Genomic DNA, 21,835 nt, shown 5'->3' with positions numbered 1-21,835 from the left:
GACGTGCAGAATAGACTTGGAACAAGAAAGCCTGGCTGTTCCCTAATTCAATCCTCAGAGAGCAGTGATAAAAATTACGCCATCTCCCAGAGTCTGGCTATCGCCACTTCCTGGAAATTATCTCTACCATGAGATTGGACTGTCCTGGATCCCCAAATCCATCAACAAAATACCAGAGTGTGCCACGGTCTCTGGGGCATTTTATCTGTTCCTATTTGCTGCCCCCTCTTCCTGGGGAGCAGTTCTACGCCAGGATTCTGCCCCCATTCACTGCACGGTACCTGTGGCTCACATCCAGGACTCCTCTCTTTTATTCCATACTTTGTCTTGTATGCAGTAGACTTGCTGATGTTGGAACCCAGCTGAGTTGTATTCATATCAGAATTTTTACATAAAAGTCAGTCTTCATCTTCTAATTAATTACTCTGGGTAGCTATGCACCCACTCCAATGATGTCACGTTGCCTAAGAATTTGTAAGCCATCATTTGAAATGGTTCTCATAGCCTGTGCACATTCTTCTGCACATCTTCAGTAAAGGGAATTGTTGACTGCTTTAAAATACCAAAACCCATTCATTACCACGTTGCAAACTTGTCTTTTGAATCAATGTCCAGTGAACTTTCCCCTACTGCACCGCATTATACCATATTGAGTTCTTTAGATTAGTCATTCAACTTAATTCATGCTATTTGTATATACATGGATAAGTCTTAATCTGGATATATTAATTAAATTTTTTATTATTTTCCTACTTATTGATTTTCTCTAAGTGAGTGAGTCTAACATTGAAGTGTGTTTTAGCACCAGGTAAGGAGCACATTCAAAGTTCAAATTCCAAGGCTTTCATCCCAAAGATTCTGATGCAGAAATTCTCAGGCAGGGACCATAATTTACTTGTTGTTTTAGTAAAAAATTTCTTTAATTATTTTTAAAATAGCATATACTTGTTTAAAGAAAGTTTTTTAAATCTAAATATTCATAAAGAATAAGTTAAATATACCCTTGTATTCTCTTCTTCCTTTGTCACACCCTTTAGATAACAATCTGCTGTGAATCCCTCTACAATTTTCTTTATGCTCAAATAAACATATTTATCTGTTTTATTCTATTTGTTTTTAAATGGGTTTATATAACACACATTCCTCTGCAGCTTTTTTCCACTTAATAATGCATTACAGATATTATTTCAATATATTTAGGCAAAATTCATTATTTAAATTGTTGTGCAATATTTCATGCCATGGTATACCACAATTTTTAAAATCCTTTCCACTTTGGTAGATGTTTACATATTGCTTCTACACGTGTTGTCTTTGTCCTTCATTGGGTGGCCCTAGAGATGAAACTGAGAAGAATTTTTTAGGTGACCTCCAAATCCAATATATTCTTGACCACAATATAGTTTATTGATAATTATAGAAGAAGACAGAGAGTGGAAGTTATATAACAACACAACTAACTTTAGCAGGAACCTTGGGCATCATTGCTTTTATATTGCCTTGTATTTCCACTAAAAAAATAATGGCTTCATTACACAATATCCTTATCTTCTAATGTTTTTATTTTGAAATATGATCACTAATCTGGCATTTGACTTTTAAATTTAAACAGAAACTTCCAAGTTACTTTGTAAAAAATGTTGCATCAATTCATTCTTCATAAGCATTGCAAGATGGTGCTCATTTCCTTGCATCATTACTGGCACTAAATATTATTACTCTTTATAATTTTTCTAAACCTGATGAAATAATATTTCCTTTTTGTTTTAATTTACAAAATATATGACACAAATAGTTAGCATCTCCAAAATACAATAACCTTCTATACACTAATAACAAAAGAAAATACCCCAATGGAAAAATGTACAACAATTCTGAATAGGCAATTCCAAAAGGGAAATCCAAGTGGCCAGTGATCAGATTTTAAAATGCTCAGCCTCTTGGAAAGTAGAAAAAATATCTCCTCTAATGGACATAAGCTCTGTGAGGAAGTAATTTTTGTGTGTTCTGTTTACTGATGTATATGGTGCATCTCCAGCACTAAGAACAGTGCCTGGCACACGGTAGGTGCTCAGCAAACCTCTGGTGAATATCTGGTAAGTGTGCAGAGAGGCTGACAGGCTGACAACAGTGGAGGGAAGACTTCTGCTGTATAAAACTCAGAATGACCCCAGATTCACTTGTGTCAGATATAACAGAGGAAGAAAGTAAGAAGTGGGGTAAAAATCACGTACTAATTGCAGATACACTGGTGTGTGGAAAGGCCACTAGCTAGGCTTTTAACCAAGGAAAACTTCGCACACTCTCTACGCTTTCTGCATGGTGTAGTGGGAGACACTCTCCAGATTCAGGCATTTGAGGAGCCTTCAGTGAAATCAGCAATTCCCCATGCGCTAAGCAATATTTGCCACCCAAAAGTCCTCTCCACGTAAAGAGAAACCTAAGTCTTTTTCCCATTCCTCCATTCTTATTATGAATGACCAAGGGAGAATAATTAGATATTTAAGGAATTCTCACAACCCAGATAAGAAAACAAAGAAAAACAGAAAATTGACACTAGAGGATAATTCAGGGAACCAGAGAAACTCAGTGAAGGAAACAAGAGAGAGAAGGAAGAAAGGAAGAAAGGAAGGAAGAAGGAAGGAAGGAAGGGTGGGTGGGAGGAAGGGAAAGAGTGAGGGTGGGAAGGAGGGAGGGAGGAAAAGAGGGAATGAGCCTAATTAGTGTCTTCATGGATATTCAACGTTGCATCCACAAGACAAGAATCAAATCCTATGAAAAAGTAACAATCAGGAAAGTGAGGACTAAAGCCTAGCACAGCGCTAAGTCAAAATACAAATCTAAAGTTGAAAATCAAGAAATAGTAGCATCCTTTTTTTAATGTGAAAAACATAAGTGAAAAATATGTATGTCTTTGTGGAACGAAACAAGTGGGGAGCAGTGGGACTAAGTTCTCCTGGGATATTTAATTTTTGACCACAAGTTAATTTTGGCCACATGAGCACAATTAAAAACATTTAAACCATAAAAGGATACTCCTTCATAGATTATAGAGGAAGAAAATAAGGACCTGAACTAAAGTGATGGCTACATCGCTACACTTTAAAATAATTTCTTTGGAGTAAGATGCTTGAGAGCAGCATCAGATAGTCTGGAAAAAAGCATTTGTGACCAATTTAAGCTTTTGCCACTATTTTGCTATTCATCAGTCCACTGTTTCTCAGAGCAATGATAAATAAATCACAGGTAATGTGCAAGCTTAGTGATATAGCATTGTGTGCACCGAATGGATATCCTAATAGAGGAAATCAGAATGAAAGGAAAATTCATTAGTAAACTACTCATTAGTCAAGTAACAGCCCACAGGAGGAAAAAGACAGATTTATGATCCATCTGCAAATGCCTGTTGCGTGGATGTCACAGAGCAGGTTCAAGGTGAAATTTTGAATGATTATTGGATATTTTAACATAACGTTGCTTGGATTCCCAAACTAGGCAAGTCTGTTTTGTAGAAAGTCAATTCATTATGTCAAAGCTACACGCTGACTGCTTGAAAGACAGCATAGCAATAAGATTATATTTTTTTCTCCTATGCCAGAGAAAATACTTCTGAGTTATCCAAGCAGCTAGATAATATGGAAGGAGAAAAGCACTGAGGAGTGACTGTTTCCAGCAAGAACTGGAGGAACTTAATGAAAATAAATAAATAAGTAAATAAATAAATAAATAATTGTATGGACCATTATTGACCTTATGTCTCCAGCAAAACTCTCCTGGTCTGAATTTCTTTTGTTCAGGAAGAATTTGTGATCTAGATATCCAGTAAGCATACTGACAACCTGCCTTGTACAAATGCAAATGGGAACTAGCGCAAGTATTAAGATAAGGTATATGTTAATAGTTACTTAATGTAAATAGTGCCTTAACTAGAAAGAATTCTGGTGGTGTAAGTTTTAGGTGGGCCAATGAAGGAGATGTTTCCATGTAGCAACCCTTTCAAACCCTTCAAACTTATCACGCAGGTGGTCACCACTCTGCTGCAGGACCTGAAGAAGACGAATCCACACATTGGGTAACAGTGCGGGTGGAAACTGGCCTCATTTTCTTTAAGGTCCAGTATACAGAGAGAAAATATCCATTGTTTTGTTCTTTGTTTTTCTCATCCTGAATTCTTCTCAAAATCTTCTATTTCTATATTTATTGAAATTGAGATGTAAAGTCATTTTAATGACTTTCTTAGAAATAAAAAAGTCAGATATAAAACAGAAGTAGAATTTAATTTTTCTCATAAAACTCAAAAATTTCAATTTAGTGAATCATCAAAAAAATTGAAATGTCAACTGCTAAAACAGTTCTGGACTAGAAATTAAGGACTATAACTTCTAATTCTGTCTTTGTCACCAAATCCCCATATGACCTCTAACTATCATGGGGTCATATGTAGATCAAATGATTTATCTGAAAAGGAGAAAAAAGGAAAGGAAATGTTATTTATATTTTATAGTTATTACTGAGCTGTTTCATAAGGTATAGGATATAATAAAACATACCTGGTCAATAATATTATATTGTTTTGATAGAGCTATATAGTTAATCTATCAAATGACTATTAGCACTTTCTCAAATTTCAAAACAAATTACTTTTAAAATATATTTTTTCATTTTTGAGGTAGAAATCACATAGTAAATTTTCCTTATATACTATAAAATACAAAAAAAAGTGCAGTGTCATCATTCTAGCAGAAATGATACTTTTGTACAAAATTTTATTTTAAAAATGTGGTGAATTTCCACGTACATTTAAATGATAAAATTATTTTCCTTGTTATCAGAGTTGGAAGATGGAAGCAGTACTTGGTTAGACACAAAAATAATGTCTCGGTTTAAAATATTATCCACAAAATCCATTCCTATGAGTGTAGAGTTAAAAACTCTATGTTGAAGATATAGGTTAATTTTAACAAAATTAAAATTGTTTTCGGGACTCTATTTTGAGAAAAGGGGTAGAATTATTAGTTCCACGAAAAAATTGTTTCCTATTCCACATCAATTTATCAAATAAGAGAAAACTAAGAAATTAAGAGTTCCCTCTGGTTTGGGTAGAATAAAAGATAAGGAGCAAAGATAAAGTTAGAGAAGTAGAGAGGACTCAAATGGACAGAACACAAATTCCAGAGGGAGAATTTGAGACATTATTCAGTAAGTGGTATTGAATCGTAGAAGAACACTAAGGTAGGAAGTGTCAAAATTATAGTCTACTTTAAAGAAGATTGACCTTGACTAAATATGAAACAAGTCATAATGATGAAAGACTAGAAATAAGAAGATCTGTTAGGGAACAAAGGAACTGGTATTCTCAGATGAAAAAGGGGCCTGGAATATGTATGTAGCAACAGAAATGGAGAGGGCAAAACTGATGTTAAGGATATTCCAAGGAAAAATTTGGAAGGCTTGGAGATTGATTGGATGTGATAGGTAAGGTAGATAATTCAAAGATAGCTCTAAAATATCAGTCTGGACAACTAAGAGAATGAAGATACTGTGAAGTATTCAGGAAAGGCAGATGATAGACCTGATTTGGGAAAGCGGGAGATTTTGTTGTCAATAGGCCAACTTGAAGTGGTCAATAAGTAGGAAAACCAGATGAAAAAAAAATCCAGTGACAGGAGAAAATGGGTGTGAGAGAATGGGACAAGTACTCAGAACCTGAAAACATAGATTCATTCATTCAATAACCATGTTGAATAGGTTGCAGCCATGGATCTAAGCACAAGGACTCCTTGTTGATCAAGAGAGACGTAGTGCCTGCTTTTATGGGCCTAATATTTTAGTGGAAGAAGAAAGACAGTAAACATGTATATAGATAAAAGAGAGAATTTCAGACAGTGATATGAACTGAGGACAAAAAATTAAGCCGGATGACTAAAAAAAAAAATAGTACTGGCAGGAGGTGCTAATTTCAATTAGGTGTCAAACTAGGCATTATTGAAAAATTACATTTCATGTGAGATTTGAATACGATAAGAGATAGGAGAAGACCTGAGGGAAGAATGTCCCGGCAAAGGGATTGTCAGGGGCAAATGTCATCGGGAAAAATTAGTTTGGCACCCTAGAGGACAAGAGAGGCCAATGTGCAAGGAACATAAAGAATAGAAGGGAAGTTTGTAGATGATAAGGTCAGAACAGACAGTTGGGCACGAGCCACATCATGAAGGATCATACAGGCTCTTGTGAAACACTTGGACTTTATTCTAAGTGCAACAAAAGACATTGGAATGTTTTAAGCAATGGGTATCTTATTCCGGTTAGGTTTTTAAAAACTTCTGTGCCTATTAATTGTAGAATAGATTTAGTGGGAGCAAAAGTTGAAACAGGTAGGCCACTGGAAGATTGTTGATGAACACAAGTAAGAATGATGGTCATCAGAACCAGGAAAGTAGCAGCAGAAACAAGAAGAAATGGAGAGATGCAGGGAAATGGAAATATATGTTGAATCTAGACTTGTTTTGAATAATTGAATATGCATGATGAGGAAGAAGGCAGCTTTAAGTGGAGTTCCCAAGTTTGGCTCAGATCAAGGTGAGAATAAGCAAAAATCAAAATACCTGTTATGGCTCTGTTAAGTTGATGATATTGACAGGTCACCATTTAGAGAGAGAGTGGAGAATGCCAAGCAGAGAGAGAATGTAAGCTGTAAATATATTGGTCTTAATTCTAACTAGAAATACAAATTGGGGAGGCATCAGCATATAGAGGATATTTAAATCCTTAAGACTGTATGTGATCACCTAGGTGGAAAGTATACCTAGAGATGAGCAGTCTGGCACCAAGCCCTGCATCACCTTACTATTCAGAAGGTTAGCAGGGAGGAGGAGGAAGTAGTAAACAAGATTTAAGAAGGAGTGTTTGGTGAGGTGGGAGGAAAGCCAGAAAAGGATGTGATTACAGAATACAAAAGAAAAAGTCTTCCAAGAAGGATGAAGAGGGGTCAGATTTGTAGAATGCATCTGAGAGACTGAACAAGATGAAGAAAGAACTAATCATTGAACTGGGTCACGTAGAAGTCACACATCATTTGACAAAAGTGGTTTCAGCACAGTGGTAGGAACAGACATATAATTGGATTAAGGCAGTGGTTTACACTCTGGACCAGTTTGGACCATAGAGACCAAGAAGGATCGAATTAGAAGGGTAAGAGGAGCAGCTGCAACATGACCATATCACTCTTCCCCCAGGCCAGCACAGCACCAGAGAGGGCACCCCAGGACTATGGTTTTTCCAATGAGAAAAAAAAAAAAAAGCCCAAGGTGAACATCCAGCTCCCCCAGCATTGCAGAGTGGTTCCCAGGAGGCCCACTTGCATCTTGCCTCACTGGGATCACCGGAGAAATCCCTGGGGCTTGACCACTCAGGATCAGATAGAAATGGAGAAGAGGGGTGAGTCTTACAGCATCCAGTACTCAGATCTTGGAGGTTCCTCAAGAAATTAAAAATAGAACTATGATGTTATCCAGCAATCTCACTTCTGTATATATCCAAAGGAAATGAAATCACTATTTCAAAGAGATATCTACAGCCCTATGTTTATTGCAGCATTGTTTACAATAGCCAAGACATGGAAACAATTTACATGTCCATCAATAGATGAATGGACACAGGAATGTGGTACATATATACACAATGGAATGTTATTCAGCCATAAAAAAAGAAAATGCTGCCATTTGTGACAAAGTGGATAAAACTTGAAGGAATTATGCTAAGTGAAATTAGTCAGAGAGAAACAAGTACTGTATGATTTCACTGATATGTGGAATCTAAAAAAAAAAAAACACAAACTCGTAGAAATAGAGAACAGATTGGTGATTACCAGAGGCAGTGGGTGGGGCCTGGGGGAAATGGGTGAAGGTTGTCAAAGGGCACAAACTTCCAACTACAAGATGAATAAGTTCAGGAGATGTAATGTATAGCATGGTAACCACAGTTAACAATATTGTAATGTGTATTTGAAAGTTGCTAAGAAAGTAGATTTTAAAAGCCTCACCATAAAAAAAAACATTAATTATGTGAGGTGAGGGATGTATCTAACCTTATTGTGGTAACCATTTGCAATATATACATATATAAAATAACCACATTGTATACCTTAAACTTACACAATATGTCAATTATATCTCAATGAAGCTGGAAAAAAATTATTGAACCTGGGTGATGAATATGTGGTTAATCATTATAGTATTCTCTCTCTTTATATATATTTGAAATTTTCCATAATAAAATTTTGAATGTTAAAAAATAAGAAATAGCTTTATATCTATTCCCTTTTATCCTTTCTCACTGTTATTATCTTAGTTCAAAAATCATCTTTCTTGTATGATTGCCATAATTTCTGAACTGATAACTCTGTGGTGTTCTCTATGTTAATATATTCTTCAATACCTGTTCTGTTTCTATACCACAAACCTAATTCTATCACCACATATTTAAAATCCCTCCATGTATGCACTTTTTTTCAGCAAATAGCTCATAATATTAACCAAAAATGCAAGGCTGTTCACAATTTGATGTCTATACTACTTATCCGGCAACAATTTCCTTGCTTCCCACCACGATTAAGCCAAAGCAATGATTTGATTTTCCTTGAAAGTTCGGTATTGACTCTGTACTACTTACATGAAGTCAGTATTGAACAGTGAAAGTGGAGCTCAATAGAAGTCTCAGTAACAGGAAAAGTTCAGATCATAGGATGTACAAGAATGAAATTGAGGTGAGAATACGTAGACATAAAATAGTTATTATTGTTTCAAGAAATCTATTCAGGAAAGGAAAAAGAACAAGAGAATGGCATTGTGAGAGAGAGGGCAATGGTCAAGATCTAGGTCTGAAGCAGACACTTGTCTAATGTTCTGTTTTGTTTTGGAGAAATGGATCTGAGAATGCTTATGAGCATAGAGAAAAGTTCTGATGTTGTGGGATGTGTAGGGATCAATTATGGAAATGAGAATGTAATTGATTAACCAGGTCCTGTGAAGACAAACAGGATGAGATCAAGAATATAGATGGAAAGGTTAGTTCACCTTAGAAAATAGATTTAGTTTTCCTTGGAGACAAAGGAAGGGAAATAACAATGAGAAAAGGTGATTAGAAATTTTGATGTAGAAGTGACGATGTTGTTATATTAAAGTTTTGCTAAAAGGAGTAGGACTGAGGAATTTTATGTTAGTTTTCTATTTTCTCGGTAAAGTATTAGCCAGGGACCTCTGCTAAGGCTGAGAGCCGCAGAGGTGAGATTAGAGCTTGAGGAAAGTGTAAGTTTTGGAAAAGAAAAAACAGTAAATGCAACTAAGGACTCAAGAGGAGACGACTCAACATCTTGCTGATGGCAGTGAAGCAGTAGGGAAGAGCGTGGGCTTGGACCCAACCAACAGAGACTAAGGGGCGCAAGGCCTGGGCGAGACTTCAGACAGCACACTTTGTTCTTGCTGTTGTTTGATAGTTAATGCTGCCTCTACCCTTTTGATCTTTAGTTATATAACCTCTTGAAATTCCAGTTTCCCTTATCTGCAAAACGGGGATAACCATGCCTAACACAAAAAGTGGTTGTGATATTTAGTGAAATGTATCGTTATATCTGATAAACGGGCGGTCTTAGTAAATGCAAGTTCTTATACCTGAGGTCACACAGCCTGAGATGGGGTCGCTTGGTTTTAGCATGGTTTTCTGATTTTCTGCAGCAGTAATGTGGCTCCTATAGACAGGGGCAGAAGCAAGGGTGGGCAAAGTAAACAATGGTGATGACACAAAGTCTGAAAAATGCTTCACAGGTCACAAGGGAGTATGGAGGGTTTAACAATGATGGCTGAAGGTGGCCTAGTCAGTGGCTTCAGGCTGCACTACTCCTCTGAGAGCTGTTGTATTCCAGAAAAGTGTGGTTAATAAGTCTCTGCTATATGCTAACATCTAAGAAGCAAAAGTACATGAACGAACTCTGATCCTGCCCTTGAAGGAAACAGTCACTGGATACTTAAAAATGTCACACAGATGTCGGCAATTCCCCCTTGTGAGCCAGGAATACTTGATTGAATTTTTTTCAATACCAGTTCCTATTAACACACAAAAAGACCTCCAAATGTCTCAGGTATACATCTTCATGGTCTAGTTTGCCTACCTGGCTTCCACTTCTGTGTAGTTTATCTCTGAGCTTCACCATGTCTCTCCAGATGTGAAACTCAGAAGAGTCTTTGAAAGACCCCAAGATCCACTCCCAAAATGTATCCATAAGTATAGTGAATTTCACCACAGCAGATGAAGGAGTGCTTTATATCACAGCAAGACAAACAAGCTTTAAGGGAACATGAATCAGCATCATTTTTAATTGGCCTTTAGCCTACCCAATTCCTCAAAGCTTACTAATCTACATCATTTCAGGTTGCCTTTATTTTATGAGCTCCTATTTTTCTCTCTTATTTGTCACCACTCCTCATTCCTCTCATCTCCCTTTCTGAAGCAAAAACTACAAATTCCTGATCCCTCACCTTATCACACAGATAGCTGCTTTCCCCCACTTATGATGTTTTGATATCCGACAACATTCACGCCTCCCTGGCCCCATCTATCCTAAGAATGTATACAAAAGTGTTTTCCAAATGAAGATACATCTCTTCTCAAAAGGTGTCTAGCTGGTAAGAAAAATAAATAAATTCTACCTCCCTTGCCCCCGCCCATTGCTCAAGGATTGAGACCCCATTTACTCCGGGGCAGTCAGTAATGCAGTGGTTGAGTAAGGAGCCTTGGAGTCCATAAGACCTGGGTTCAATGTCATTCCTAGCTGTAAACAAGTTGTTTATTCTCTCTGAGCTTCAAAGTTAATAATATCTACTCTCAAGAGTTCTTACAATTAAATGGAGGATACCTTCAAAGTGTCTAGTATTATGTTCAGTGCATAATAGATACACAATATTGAGTGGATGCTACTTTTTTCCAGCTTTCTCGAGACATCGATAGAGATATTGAGTTTACAATTGACATATAACATTGTGTAAGTTGAAGGCGTGCAACATGTTGATTTGATACACCTACGTGTTGCAAAATGATTACCACCATAGCATTAACTAACCGGTGCATCATGGCACATAATTACCTTTTCTTTTTTATGGTGAGAACACTTAAAATCTCTCTCAGCAACTTTTAAATATTTAATACAGTATTATTAACTATAATTGCTATGCTTTATACAATAAAGAGTGGATGCTATTTAATTAATTTCTCAGGATTCATGGGGAGGGTGGTGAATTTTGAAGCCAACTCCAGACCTCTGTACTTACCTGTTTTTTGGATCTTCTTAGAGTTTATGAATACATTTCATTAGCTGTAACAAAAGATAAGACCCTTTGAGCAGAATTCGCACAGATCCCGGACTTGACCCCAAGGTCTTGTCTTTGTATCCCTCTGACTGTACTTGCTAAATGGAAGTAACTTCCCAAATGACTATATTCTGACTTATGTTTTATACTGGATGCAATAACCATAAAAGGCTCAAATTCAGTAAATACACAGAAAACCTAGAATTCTCCTTTCTTTCTGATCTGAGTTATAGTGCTCAAGTCTGAGACTAATGGGCCTTGGTTATGCCAAGGAAAAAGGATTCTAATATCTGGTCAGACTCCAGTAGAGATATTGGACAAAACAACAACAATAATTTCTTTCAGGAAAGTACTGTTGAGAGTTTCAAAGTAATATTTTGTAATTATAAACAATATATGAGTTTTGTAGGCAAAACAAAATCAGTTAATTTTGCACACATGAGTGTTTTTCCAAGATAAGTGGGTAGAAGATTGAAATATTGGATGCTGATATCGAAATATGGCTTATATGGCTACAGATCAGGCTTGACAGAAAGGGTGGATCTGTTTTCTTTTAAGTTGATTTGATAAATCTATTTGGAAGTAAATGTTTCAGAGATTTAAGTTTAATTCCAGCAGATAACATAAACAAATATGGTTTGAGATGGAAAAGAAGAAAGCTGCACTTATAGGAGAAGTGTTATTCTACCATTAACACCATCATCATAGTTAACAGTTTTGAGCAATTTTCATGTATCAGGTATTGTGCTTGAAAAAATACACAATTGCTTCAATTTAATTGTTGTAGAAATACGATTTTAAAGATGAAAAGATGAACTTCAGGATTTTTAAATCAATCACTTAAGGTTGCACAACCAGAAAATGGCAGATGCACAAGAGTCTGGGACAAGATACCACCCTACCTTCCAGAAAAATATGTCCTGCTTTTGTAAACTGTGCCTTTTGAGGCACAGACGCACTGGGACCATACTAAAAACTTTGGTTGGCCTAGAGCACATTAACTTCTTCTCCTCTACAGAGAGTACACCTCTCTAGCAGATTTAATTTGAACAGACTTAGATAACAGTAGCAATGTTTTTTCAAATAGAGATTTTACTCCAAGAATTCTAGGTTTCTGTAATTTAAACTAATGAAGTGTCTAGGTGAATTGGCAATAGAGCAGAAAAAAACAAAGTAAAAATGAATAAGACAAAACAATATATTTTAACGTGATTGACTTTGTTAGTCTTTGATTATAACTGATAATTTGAATTTCATTATCATTTCTTCAGTATTGGTGTACAGCCGTTTATCATGAACCATTGTAGGTAGCTACAGATAATGAATGTTTTTTCATTTGGTAAAGTTTGCCTAGTTGCTATGGTGATAGTCATTTAAAAATGAGCAAAATAAAATTAAGACCACTACATGTCTAGAATAAAATCAATGAAGTACTACTCTAAAACTAGGCATTTGCTGTTTTATATAGTTAGAGCACTGAAATAAAAATTACTTTGTCCTAAACAGCAGGCATTTCCAATTTGACATCAATGCATCTGAAAGAGGCGAAAGGAAAAAGTGCTAACATAGAGTGATTGCATGAAAAAACTGAATCATATACAATGCTCTATATTGAGATCAAGAGTATATAATAAAGCATGTTGTTTTGGTTCGTGGGTCACAAAATTAAATATTTTGAAAAGGCAATCCATGTCTCATACATGTTTCCCTGAATATGTGTTTCCCCCTTTTTACTCAACTGGAACCAACAAAACAAAATGGAAAATACCCTCTTTTTTCTTTTTTTGTTTTAAAAACTACTGACTCAATTACTATTTGATATTTGGCAGACAATCAAAAATAGACAATTCTCCACATGACAGGTTTTGGGGTTTATTTCACACATTCATCTTTCCTAAATTCAAAATATGTGTTTTCCAATGACAACAGATGCAATATGGCTTTGGAGAATTTGAGAAAATATCCTACAGCTCACGTGTTTCACTATCTCTTGCTTACATCAAACAACTCTGCCCGTCCCTTTCTCGGGAGCGAAGAAGCTTATGAGAGCTTGAAGAACAGAGTCCATAAGGTTTAATCTGTCTCTTACATTGCGAGAAATTTATAAATCGATTTCTTACCAGATGCCGTAATTCTTCTGGATTGAAGATAAATTGTTGAATTCCAAGAGAATACAATACAAAGAAACCCATTAGCCTTAACAATTCATAGACAAAATAAAACACGTTACTCATTTGCTGTTCTTGCAAAATAGTATGTTTTTAAAAGTAAAAAGAATGCTCGTGAAAATCTTTTCACCTGTTTGGGAAAAATAATTCGTTTATTTATGAACAACAAGGGTGCAAATTTTGTTAAGGAATGCAAATTGAGTTGGAGAGATGAAAGCTGGGGATCTCATACAGGATACAGCAAAGTCCTAGAATTTATGTTGACAGTCAGAACTTTCCTTTTTCTTTTTTAAGGAAGATTAGCCCTGAGCTAAAATCTGTACCCATCTTCCCCTATTTTATATGTGGGATGCCTGCCACAGCATGGCTTGACAAGCGTTGTATATGTCTGAGCCCAGGATCAGAACCAGCAAACCCCAGGCCGCTGAAGCAGAGCATGCGAACTTAACCTCTATGCCACTGGGCCAGCCCCCAGAGCTTCCTTTTTTTCTTTTGTTTTGTTTATATTATTTTCATTTTTGTTTTTAATGATCCTACTCTCACGACCTCTTTCTCAACTGAAAATATGAGGAATCTAAGACACGTTAGCTATTGGAGATGATGTCTTGAGATTTTCATTGCAAAAACCTTGCAAATTTCCCTCCCGCATGCAGAAAAAAGCCCAGGAATTGGAAGAGAGAAGCTCTTATTTTATTATCAGGCACACATCTCCAGCCTCTGTAAGTTTATCGTTCCCTCGATCACTGCCTGTCTCACCTTAGAAATTAACATATATTTTACTTTTCTTTCTCAAACATTAAAAATGCATTGCAATGAATAATATAGCAGGGCTGTGTATAAAACTAAACCTTCCACATCCTCTTTTAAATGTTTGTTCTTCACCGGAGATCCTCAGAGGAAAACATATTGAAAGGATGATCAGTAATTTAATTTTTTATCATAAGCATTAGTGGCAAATAAAGGACAAAAGTACTTTGCAGTGCTAGAGAAAAAACATAAGATATTCATCAAGGGAAAAGGCTGCCTTCAGATTGACTGCCAGGCCATGCATATTCTTTTTCTTTTCAAATAGAGAAAAATCACAAGATTAATATGCAGACTCTGGAAATATTTCCTAAGTATGTCACAAGTAGCAAATATTGAAGACACTTGCCAAACAGATATCTAAAAGCTTTTATGAAAAGATGAGGCTACTAAATAGCATTTTTATTAAAATATGAATCTAAAATTCAGAATTATGTTGCTTTTCAAAGTCTTATATTATGCTCTTTTCTAAAAATGAGATAAGGAAAAATATCTGCTGTCAAGTTAGATTGTTAATTAACTGTGTAAAATAAGAAAAAAACAAAAGCTCAGTTTTGACTGGTGCCCAAAGTTGTAATAACATATGATACTTCTACATTAATTTTTTAAATTTGACTAATGGAACGCCTAAAAAGGCTAATATCAACTGTAGGTAAAACTCAGTGAAACAATACTGCCAATCATTGTTTTAGAATTTTGCAGCAGTATTAAAAAGAAGGATAAAAAAATGTATTATCTTACCTTTCTAAAGGAAAGTTTAGACATCATTTCATATTTGCCTCTCATGTTTCTAGGTTCTACAGCATTTGATCCATGAGTGATGAAAAAAATATTTAATTGGGAAGGCTTTACGGTCTGTGAGGAAATAAAACGAAGTCTCATGTAGCGATAACTCCATTAAACAATAATATAATTAAATTGTTCTCCTAGACTTGAATTGAAGGTCTCTGTTTAATTATCTATCCTGACCTTCAATTGTAGACCAATGTTCAGGAACCAAAACTGTAATACTGGCAGCATCCCACCTTCAAAACACTGAATCTTCTCATCGTAGGCACCATTCATTTTTCCATTTTTTATCCCTAAGCAGAGGTCCCCCAATGTTTTGGTTCACCATGCACTTAGTTTCTCAGTAATTTCTTAACTGTGCCCTTAAGTGAAAAGAAGTACCTCACAATTCCATTTATTAAATTGTGAGATGCCAACAGCTTAGTACTTATGTCCTAACAATTTAGTAGACGTTTGAAAGATAATATGTACACACAATTATAAGAAAGAATAATAGCATTATTTCCTTCTTAAATAACTGCAATTTCTCACTAATGAGACATGTGTTCCTGCTGGGCACGGCACAACCTCTGAAATTTTGGAACCAGATAGAACAGCTCAAGTAACTGTTTAGTTCTTGCTTTTTATGGCAACAACTGTCAAAAAAGTAACTTTTCAAAGACATTATGTAATTGAAAGGAATATCATATGATCTAAAGCGGAGTCTATGTGAACGATCTTGAGCTAGCACTTCTCCCAGCATGCAACAGATGTCAAGCATCGGTGCCTCCCTCAAAAAATTAAAATTCCCATAGCACCTCTAAATTCACTGAAGTACTCAGAGAACCAGCACAGAGGTTGGGACCCACATCCCTCAAAGAAATTCTAGAGGAAAGTGAGACAAGCCAGCTGTCTGCCTACTCTTTCCTTTAAAGCTCAGCCGACAGTTTTTTGCCTCCAATTCCAGTTTCATCTCCCCCTCTTTCTCTGCCACACACACACACACACGCACGCACATCTGATCACCTTCTACCACTCATTTCGTTCATTTATTCACTCAAGAAATATTAAATATTATTGAATGTCTACTATAAACACTTTGCTAAATTTTATGGACACAACAATGAACAAAATTCAGCCTTTGCTCACACACAGAGCTGGTGAGAAAAGCTAGAGAAGCAATTAGTCAGTTATAATGCTATTCCCTTAAAGATTAGAAAGAGCATAGAGTATGATGGGAAAACATAGACAAGGCAACTTGCCCAATCTGGGGAATTTGAGGAGGAGTCATATAAATGAAAAATCTAAGATTGTCTCTAGATATCACACACAAATGTCATGCTCTGTAGAGCTCAGTGTTCACTTAATTGACGTACTCTAACTTAAACACACATTTTTTTCTATCCTATAAAAGTGAAGCCTCAGGCCAGCCCTGGTGGCCTAGTGATTAAGTTCAGTGCACTCCACTGCAGTGGTCTGGGTTCGGTTCCTGGCCGTGGACCTATACCACTCATCAATCATTGGCCATGCTGTGGCGGCAGCTCACACACAAAAAGAGGAAAATTGGCAACAGATGTCAGCTCAGGGTGAATCTTCCTCAGCAAAACAAATAAATAAAATAAAAAATGAAGTCTCTAAAATTGGAAAATATTTGGAGTTGTACCTTTTAAATCATTAAAAGAGAAAAATAAAGCCTACATCAAATACTAATGCTCCCCAAAAATAGTATCAGAAATAAACAGAAAAAAGAAAAGAATGTAGACCTAAGGGGATCCTCTTTGGAGATGGAATTTTGAGGCACTTGGGAGACAGGACAATCGCTCCATGGGAATTCTGACAGAAGAACACGAGATTCACCAAACCCTGAAAAGGATTTTTAGCATCCAGAATATCTCCAAACACATTCTTTTGCTTTTGTTTTTGTCTTAATGTTCAAGATCATGTACACATGCCCACTCAAGTGTATGAAGATCTCCGTACAACTATACCAAAGGTCTTTTTTTTCCTTTCTAAAAATATTTCTGTTTGGAAAGTCATTTAGGGGCCCTAGGTAAGTATACAGTTTACAAGCTTATTGTCTTTGGCTGTCAAGTGGCAAATTATTGCTGTCATTGACATACTTATTTCTTCTGTCTATACGTTCACATAGTGAAACCTAAAACACTGGTGAGGCCAGAAGTCCCAGGGCATAATCCAAAAAGGGTCGATGGCCTGGCATAGAGAGTGGGTATTGCCTGGAAGAGAGTGGGCTCACTGGTAACACTTGTTTTTTGCCTCCTTTCGCAGCCGTCCCTGAGCGAACAGGAACAATAACCGGATAATTTTCATCATGCTTTACCTGTATAAACTGATCAGCTCCATACAACCCCATGAGTTGGGTACTCTCGTTATCCCCAGATGAGAAAGTGAGACGCAGAAAAGAAGCCAGCAAATGGTGGAACCTGATTTAAAATACAATCTGCTTTCAGAGTCTGTTCCCAAACCAGTGTATTATATTGCCTCCTGCCGCAGATTTTTTCTGCTGGTTCCTCCCACCAGAGATACAGAGTCACCTACAACCCCTGGAGAAAGGGAACCTGAGAAGAAATGTTGGGGATTTTTGAAAAAGGAGAACATATTCTCAAATTTAGTGGAAAGATTCAAGCTTCCAATTATTTCTAATTAAGATTCTCTTCTTGTCTGAGCTTTCTTCCAAAGGATGTCACCATATATCACAAGACATAAACAGATATTTCCAGCTAAACATAGCTCTCTCAAATTGGTGTTAACTAATATGTTAATAGGAGGCATCTGGACCTCTCTCTCAGGAACTATATAAAATATGCCTCGCTTGCTGCTTAGATTGGTAGTCAGCTCGTGGTTCCCCAGATTTGACTTTTAGCCCTCAATCTTAGTTTTAAATTCTAACACTGCTTTGCAATCTTGACCTGTTTCCGTGCTATTGCAGATGATTCTAGGTGACCTGACCTCTAATTTCCTGCCATTCCCTGGGTCTTTCGCAAGGACATGAGCCTGGGCCTGCATCTAGTGCTGGTCATCCCTCCCCAGAACCACGCCCGGGGGCCTCAGGATATGACAATAGTATTTGGCAGGGGAAGACAATCCTTTCCTGGCACCCGAGCTTGCTTGTGTACCACCCCACAGAAGTATTTACCCAGTGAACAACGCGTAGTCAGAAAACATTCTTTCAATATTCTGTGCTCGCAAAATATTAACATTCAAATGCAGCAATATTCATTGGTTTTAAATGTCTGGCTTTTTCTTGTACCCAGGGAGTCATCCAGGCCCCTGGATGTTTGCCGTCATCACAGATAACCTTAAACCTCATTGCAGAAAGGGAAACAACACGTATGTCATTTTAGAACTTGTTATTTTTCCGCACAGCTTCCAAGAGTTACATAAAATAGTAAGAAGAACGTGGTCAGAGCGTTCTTCAAGTCGCTTTAAAACAGAGAAGTAACTGAAGTCAAATGCCAAAATAAGTTTCAGTTGACTGTGGTTTTTTTTTTTTTCTGTTCAGCAAGGAATGACTGCAATGATAACAACTTGCTCATGAGTTTGATAGAAAAGTGTGGGGCTATGCATTGTTCCGAATCAACAGCACCACCTTCTGTCTGCAGAAGTGTGGGATCCTGGGGAACCGATAGCTTGCTTTGTTCGCCATGTGGGAGCCTAACTGGGGGCTTAGGCAGGTGACGTAAATCCCATTTCTTCCTTACCTTGATCTCAGTGAAGTCAAAGTCATTTTTAAATACTGCAAACTGCCCATTAGGACAAATAAACTAAAAAACTCATTAAGAATAGCACATGGAAAAAAACACCACAGTTTCAATCTAGAACGGCTAAGCTCCTCCAGGTACTTGCTTTCATCTAGACTTCCCACGTGAAAATTCTCCAAAAGAGGCTGCAAATTTCACGGGTTTTACAGAAAAGAAAGTGTGAGCTCTAGCTTGTTACAATTGGAATGATTTAGAAAATGATGTCTCAAATCTTGTAGTCATCTCCATCTGAATGTTACAATATGGGGAAAATAAAGAGATCTAGAGGCGTAAATAAAGTCACAACTCCTTTTTAAGAATGCATACCACCAATAAAAAGCCATGCGAAACACACATAGCCGCTCTTTTCTATGCTCTAGTTCAGATAAGTGAAATAACTGAAGCCTTGAGCAATTAAAGAAATTGTAAAGCAAAAGTAAATTTGCTACTAAATTCATAAAATTCATGAGGTAATGTAATGAATAGCAATGCAAGTAGAGTGTGGAGGAGGTCACAGCATGAGTCTAAGTGGTACTTGGAAATACCTGGGTAAGTCTATAAAAATAGGGAAAGGGTGGGGGGCCTGGCCTGGTGGCGTAGCGGTTAAGTTCGAGCGCTCCACTTAGGTGGCCCGGGGTTCGCCAGTTCCAATCCTGGACTTGGACCTACACGCTGTTTGTGGAGCCATGCTGTGGCAGGTGTCCCATGTATAAAGTAGAGGAAGATGGGCACAGATGTTAGCTCAGGGCCAATCTTTCTCAGTAAAAAGAGGAGGATTGGCGGCAGATGTTAGCTCAGGTCTAATCTTCCTCAACAGAAACAAAAATAGGGAAATGGTTTTTCCAGGTGTCTGTCTTAAGGTGAACTCTTGGAAGGACTGATCCTGAGGCAAAATGAATCCAGGCACCATGATCTTAAACCAGTCATGCCTCCTAAACCATCTCCAATAGGACAATTTTGAAAGCATGACTTTAGCCCTCAGATCCTCCTAAATAATTCTTTTGAAAAGCAAGGAAACTAAGTAAAAACTGAGAAAGTCATGACACTAAAACTCTGCTTCACATTGGAACACAGGTGGTTTTACCTCCCTAAGAACATCAAACAAGAGGAGTGAGGCTTTCTCTCCAAATATGCCACACCACTGCGCAATACTGGAATTGTACAAATCCTTCATTATTGATGATGATATCTAGCAAACTATCTCCAGAGCTTGAGGAGAGAAGTTTTCAGAGACGCTTTTGGTAAATACATTTGGAAAACATCCTAGTAAGACTTCTGGAAATAGGTGGAAGCCAAAATAGGCAAAGGGGATTCATAAAGCGAGAGGATTTGCAGTGGATAGAGAGGCTCCTTATTATTAAGAGAAGGTGGAGAGAGAGAGAGACAGAGAGACAGACAGAATGCAATGTCAGTTGTCACTGTTATCATAAGCCCATCCATTCCCACTGGTGAGATTATAGAATCCAGGTGTGAACACAGGAGGGTTCAGTTCTGAGAAAAATTGGAGAAAAGGATACATATAATTGATAGTTTATATTTCTCAAAGGACCTCAAATCAGTTAACCACCCTTTTTGAATTCTCTCTACATAGTCCCAGTATTATAGAAAGTTATGTGTTAGTTTAAGATGGATCCTTCAGGAAGAAATGGAATTTTTTCCCTAAAAAATACCTGCATTGCCTGTAAAGTCAGCCAAAATTCACTGGAGAGTTATACAACTCTCCATTTAGCTTTGGCTAGATAAATAGACCTTGATGTTATTAAAGAGCTATTTTTTTCACTGCCTGAAGACATGGAAGGGAGCAAATGATCTCTTGAAGTCCCTTCCTATCCATAATTCTATTTGTTACATTGACTAAAACTTTCTACAGAAAGAAGTTCCAATTAGAGCCAAAAGTTTCCAGATACGTTAGTGGCAAAACCCTGTCCATGTCCCAAAGTCATTGATTCCAAAGAACTAAGCTATACTGTCAATATGCCTGTGTATACTAGAGAAACCAAAAACGTTCCAAGTATGGAAAGTTAGGTGTTGTGAATGTCATTTCAATGACAAACAAGTGACATTTCTATCAGAAGAGAATGCTTACATATAGTTCAATCACTGCAATGCAATTTTTAAAAACTATTGGCTACAGGAACCCGTTGATCAATGCAAAAGTAAGAGCTGAAAAATAGGTTGCTGTAAAAAGTATAGAAATTAACCATCAGGTAGAAATATCAGTGAGTTGAGTTTTCCATTAATTTATATCTTTCTTTAATCTTTCACAGTGTGCATTAAAAACTATTAAAAAGTTCTCAGAACCAACACTCCTTGGGGGTCCAGCCGGGTGGCGCAGCAGTTAAGTTCGCACCTTCTGCTTCAGTGGGCCGGGGCCGGGATCCACGAGTTTGGATCCTGGGTGCAGACATGACACTGCTCATCAAACCATGCTGTGGCAGGCATCCCACATAGAAAGCAGAGGAAGATGGGCATGGATGTTAGCTCAGGGCCAGTCTTCCTCAGCAAAAAGAAGAGGATTGGCAGCAGATGTTAGCTCAGGGCTGATCTCTCTCAAAAAAGAACAAAGAACCAACACTCATGATGCTATATTTTCTTAGTTTCCCTCTTAAAATTATCATGTCTCCTATCAAAACACTCTTGTAAATATCACTGTAAGAGATCTGTTTTTCAAAGATGGTATTAATGAGAGATAAGAATGTCATTTTAAGGGAATATGTCTTAAGTTTCCCAAAGAGTAGATGATTTTCAAGCTATTAGTTAGCAACATAAATTGCAACTTGGAAAATTTTATTTATTTTTTCCAGCTGATATCTGAACAAGCACCTTTCAGCACAGTTGTGTATGTTGTAGACTTGCAATGAATCTTTCAGCAACACATGATGACCTTTCTGAGGCAGCACAGCCACGGTCATTCAGTTTATAAAAGTACCATCCACTTTGTTATCCAGGCAACTATCTCTGTTGTCTCCCTTTGTCC

General features: G+C 37.1%; 1 long non-coding RNA gene across 1 annotated transcript; it reads right to left on the bottom strand.

Moving 5' to 3' along the window:
• Window positions 1-11,265: 11,265 nt before the first annotated feature.
• Window positions 11,266-15,187, bottom strand: LOC123286922 (uncharacterized). Its single transcript, XR_006529738.2, has 3 exons — window positions 15,074-15,187; window positions 13,481-13,497; window positions 11,266-11,365 (listed from the first exon to the last, which is right to left on the bottom strand). It is a non-coding gene; the product is annotated as an uncharacterized lncRNA (long non-coding RNA).
• Window positions 15,188-21,835: the final 6,648 nt, after the last annotated feature.

The sequence above is a fragment of the Equus asinus genome, chromosome 7 (genome assembly GCF_041296235.1).
Source record: "Equus asinus isolate D_3611 breed Donkey chromosome 7, EquAss-T2T_v2, whole genome shotgun sequence".
Lineage (NCBI taxonomy): Eukaryota > Metazoa > Chordata > Mammalia > Perissodactyla > Equidae > Equus > Equus asinus.
The sequence above is the reverse complement of the archived record's forward strand: the minus strand, read 5'-3'. Positions and strand labels throughout refer to the sequence as shown.